This window comes from Aulonocara stuartgranti (genome assembly GCF_965226115.1).
Source record: "Aulonocara stuartgranti genome assembly, chromosome: 14".
Lineage (NCBI taxonomy): Eukaryota > Metazoa > Chordata > Actinopteri > Cichliformes > Cichlidae > Aulonocara > Aulonocara stuartgranti.
In genome coordinates this window covers 21,192,131-21,197,314 of record NC_138950.1, presented here as the reverse complement: position 1 = coordinate 21,197,314, position 5,184 = coordinate 21,192,131, and the positions used below count along the sequence as shown (strand labels likewise).

At 39.6% G+C, this 5,184-nt stretch overlaps 1 long non-coding RNA gene across 1 annotated transcript; it reads left to right on the top strand.

Annotated features, from left to right (window-relative positions):
• Positions 1 to 619: 619 nt before the first annotated feature.
• On the top strand, positions 620 to 1,509 carry LOC309688073. The gene is made up of 2 exons (XR_014270957.1): positions 620 to 1,059; positions 1,103 to 1,509. It is a non-coding gene; the product is annotated as an uncharacterized lncRNA (long non-coding RNA).
• Positions 1,510 to 5,184: the final 3,675 nt, after the last annotated feature.

Here is a 5,184-nt window from a genome sequence, read left to right as displayed (position 1 = left end):
TTCCCATTTTTTCTTTGGCTGACACACAAGCAGGTATGAATGCGGTTCATGAATCAGGCCTGAAAGCTTGTGTTATTCATGTCAGTGTGTGCACAGGAGCACTGGGAGCAGTGTATCATTGACCTTGAGGGGATAACAGCCAAATTTAAATCAGGTGGAGTTTTCACCTTTTATCTCTCTTCGGCTGGGGTAAGTCAAAGACTCGGCATGCCACGTGACTCAACCTGGTGTGCAGCAACTCTCTGCTTTCTTTTGTTGTTAACCGCATGACTTGTCACACATGGGCAGAGGAAAAAAAACAAGGAAAGGAGAGAGAGAATTTAAGAGGTGACAAGGAAAGAGGAGAGGGAGGGTTAAAAGAGAGGCTGATGGACAGAGAAGAAAATAGGGAGGAAAAGAAAGCTACACAGACAAGTTTGTTGTTAACTGCATGAATGGACACAGACACAAGAAAAGAGGATAGAGGAGGAAACGAGATAGGAGTTCGCAAATGGAAGATACGCAGATGAATGTGTGTTAAAGACGAAGGCACTTTGGTCGGTTTCAGTGTTGCCCAGTTATAGAGAGAATGGTGTGGAAAGTGTGTTTGTGTGTGTATGTGGTGGGGTGTGTGGAGCAGGGAAATTATTTTACTGCTATTGTTAAATAATCATCATTATTACCATTGCATTAATAATATAATCTGCAGTATGATCATTGCTTTAACAATGTAACAGATAGCTTTAAGATGGCCTTAAGATGTTTATGATGATGTTAATTTTGTATTTCAGATGCAGTTATAACTATTGTGTACACAATGCATATCTGTGCTTATTTGAGTTGATGTTCAGGTTCTTTAAAGGTCTTAAGCTTCACTGACGTGACTGTTCAGGTGATACATGCTGAGGGAAAACTAGAACATAGAAGGAATTGCAATACATGCTTACAAAACACTTATATATCAGGTCATTTCATATTAAGGTTTTAGTAGAGGTTCTTGGTTAAAACATTTATTTAGTAGAAGACATACACATAGTCTCAGTGAGCCTCTGGTCTAGTGAAAGGTCAGAAGTGCAACAGGTGAATTGAGAAAGAGCATTTGAGGACGAGACACAGTTAGTAGGTGAAGAGGTGACACAGAGAGCATGTGAGGTCGTGACACACACACATGAGTTAGATTTATTTAGAGGAGAGAGAGATTAGTCATGTCTGGATTGTAACGGTGAAAGTGTCTCGGTAAAAGAGGAACCGTCCTTGTCTTCTCGGCAAGAAAGAGGAACTGAAAGGTTGACCGGAGGAATCGGCCATGAAAATAGAAGATGATGTTCTGTGTTAAAAGTCATGGTTGTTTTGATATTGACGTATGTGTATATATCCTGTCTGTGACGCATGAAGGGGCGTCAGTAAATCAAGCCCTGATGGTATAAAATATCTGTTCATGCTTTGATTAAGTCGGAGATCACTTGCTGTCTGCGTACAGAGTGTTCTTCCCACACGTGTGTAGTCATTAAAATCATTGTTTGACCAAGAGCTTCTGGACCATGGGTGGTTTGTACTCTCCTTCCTCAATTTTGAACCTTAACAGGTGATAGAACAGACACAGGTGTGCTGTAATCCTTCAACCCATTTTTATCAGCTGTGACGGAGGTAGAGTCATACATGATTTAGAAGAAATGTTTTTAGAAGAAAGGTTAGAAGTTTGAAAGGGACAGTACACAAGGAGGACACTTAAGATTGTGCATTTATGCTCCTTGCTCCTCTTAAAGTGGGTAGTTCACATGTGTTGCAGTCGTAGTCGAATGGAGAGATGGAAAATTGGTCAAGGAAAAGAGGTCAGACAGTATTTAGAGTTGGAGACTAAAGTCTGTTCGCCGAGTTTGATAAATTGAGTCAAAGATCATTCGGAATGTTACCTGTAGTTTAACTGGGTCCATGCTTAAAATACACCCTTTTTTAAAGTGGACACAGACTTTTCAAGATCTAATATAGGTCACAGAAGCCTAGCATTTTATTTTGCTAAGATTTTGGGGGGGCATTTTGCCTTTATTAGACAGGACAGTGCAGAGTGCAGGCAGCAGGAAACTGGAAAGAGTGAAAGTTATTGGCATGCAGTACGGATTCTAGCCCTCATTATATGGGTCGCATGCTCAGCCATGGAAAGTATAACGGCACCCCAGTGACATATTATATGCTTTATGTACTCTTTAATCAGGTCCTTAAGGGCAAAAAAAAAAAATATCAGTAAAAGAAAAAAAGTGACTTATTTATGTAATTTTTGAATGTGAATGTAAATATAGATGGTGCTGGGGGCTGCATCCCAGCAGGGATTTAAATGGATGAGATCAAGAGGGATTTGCTTGTCAAATGGAAAATTCAGTTTCCACTTTTGATCCATTAAAAAAAAAAGCAACATTTTAAATCTATGTAAAAATAGCAGAATCTCAGCTAATGATTAGGATACAAATCAAATTTAATGCATTTGGTTTAAAAGTATCTTTTCTGTATGGTGTTTGGGAAATTAAGCCATGAGATGAGTCTTTGAGACTCGTTGGCTTAATTTGTGAAAAATGTCCTGCTGCCTAGTATTTGTTTCTGATACTATATCAGTCTGACTATAAATAAAATTAAACAAACTACTCAGTGGCAAATCTCAAATGTTAATTTATAAGACTTAAGAACAAAACCCATGTCATTAAGGCACAAACAACTGTATAGTATAAAAACCCCATTGGTAACACAATTAGTCTCAAACTAGTAATGATATCCTGACATAATTGTGTCTCTTGGAAGATTTATGGTTTTTTTTTTCAGTATTTTAGCTATTTGGCTATTCATAAGAACATTTGCAACACAGTTTGCATGCAAAAAGATTTTTGGTCAGCTGTAAGTCACTACTGCTCTTTTTACAAGCTCATCAGAGATCTCTTGCCATTACTACATGTGTGCACCCAAAACACAAAATACACACACAAAATATCTTAATTGTGGTGACACTCTTTGACATACTGCATTTGCTCCTTGCCCATAAATTAACCTCCTAAAAATTCTGTAATCTCACAAGTTCAAACCTTCAGCACAAAGTCAAATATTTCCCTCAATCAACCCTTTGAAGTTGTAAAGAGAAAGCAAAATGTCTTACAAATGATGAATCCTCCCTACATTAAATAAAGGTTGCTTTTTGTCAAATTACAAGCGGACTGGTTCTTATTTAGTGCTTCTCTACTTGAGCACTCAAGCCACTTCATACAACATATCCCATGCACATGTTTTCTGTCTAAGTGATTTCTATCTAACTTTCAGATTCTGATGCACACATCGAGCACCACTCTGTGTTCAGTATCTTGCTCAAAGATTCTTTGGCATGCAGACTAGAGCAGTCAGGGATCGAACAAACAACCCCCTTGATTAGCGGATGACCGGCTCTGCCTCGTCAGCTACAGCCACCCAAGTTGTGCACTCATACAGATACTCATCAATGGATAGATAGAGGATAGAAGCAGAGCTTTGGGGAAAAAAAGCCTGAGAGCTGATCAGTGCTTCACTAATGGAGTTCTGTGGAGTCATAGCTCTGTGGTCTCCTAATTGACTCCCTGTCATCTACATATCATTTACATACTGTTACCCTGGGCGACGAGGTGTATGTGTGTGCTCCTCTGTGTAGCTGAGTGGAGATGAGTGCAGTGTAAACGCTGTTAGATAGACCCATTAATCATGTGCTTAACCTCATCAGGAACTACACACACGTACTCACACAGTGTGAGACAGTGAGAGTTTTAGAGAGAAACAGATGGATAAAAAGAGAGATAAAGAGACTAAATGAGGAAAAATATCTCAAACAGCTGTTAGCAGTGGGTGAGTAAATTGTTAATCAACCAGTAAGCTTATTGTTGAACCTACTTTTCTTCCTGGCCACGTAGCTGAGTGAAAATGGACCTTATTGTCACAGGGTTCAAGCAGGCCGCTCTGCCGTATTGACATTTTGTAAAGTTTTTTTTTTTTTTTTCATTTTTCAGGTTAAAAAGTGTTTTACCTTAAAACATAATGGGAACAGTGAAATCATTAGATGTGCACAAGCTGAAAGTTGACTGGATGGATTACAAACAACAACTCTGAAGAGTCAGCTTTCTTTTTGTAACTTATAAAATACATTTTAATTATAGGAGAAGCAAAAGCTGGACAAGGAGGGAGGAAGTGGAAGTAATGGAAATACTTTTTGAAAAAAGGAGAAAGCAGTAGGGTAGTGTAATCAATTGATCCTTTTCCTTCCTTCTGCTTATCCAATTCAGGCTCAAAGGAGAGGCTGGAAGCTATCCCAGCTGTCATGGGGTGAAGGGCGGGGTACACCCTGGACAGGTCGTCAGTCTATCTCTGGGCTTGGCTAGTGTAATCAATACTGAGAAAGATGGGGACAGAGACAATGATTATCAGAGAGATAAAGACTAACAGAGAGATGAGGAGGGGACCAAAAAGGAAGATAGAGTGAAGCAAGGCAAGAGAAGCAGAATTACTAACTGAGCGAGAAACCTGCAAAAGCCTGAGAAACCCTGTGTCCCAAAAAGGAAACTAAATCCAGCTTGATCCTATTCCTGTGTTAATCTGCCAACAAAACCAAAATGATGGGGAGAATAATGAGATTAAGCAACAGAAAGCAGTGTAAGCATTGGGACACACACCTGGAAATATAGATGCAATAGACCCTGTTTTCTCTGCTGGTGGCATCTGCAGTTAGTAATTACTGGGACATTGCTCTGTCTTGTCCTTAGAAAAAATACTACAAAAAACTGAAATCTCCTGGGAGATAAATGCAAATTATACTAATTTGTGGATGCAGATTAGTATCTTGCAGTAGCAAGCTATTCTGTCTTTCAGCCTTTATTGTGCATGTCAGACACCCTCGATCTATCACAGCTGTCACTCACTGCTACGCTTCACTGGCACGCACTTGAAAGCATGCAGACACTGTGGTGACGAAACGTTAGTGACCTGGGAAACTGTCCTTTAGCTGCAAGACCCGTGTTCAATCCTGCATGACAGCAGCCATCCATCCTGCTCAAGTGTCCTTCAGCAAAACACAGAATTCCTTCTAAGTCAACTCCTCCAGTATTGATTGGAAGTATCACGCAGTAGAAGTACAAGAATGAAAGAGTCTAATAATTTCACCATGCCAGTACAAGCATTGCACGTGTATAATACGACATCTGTATT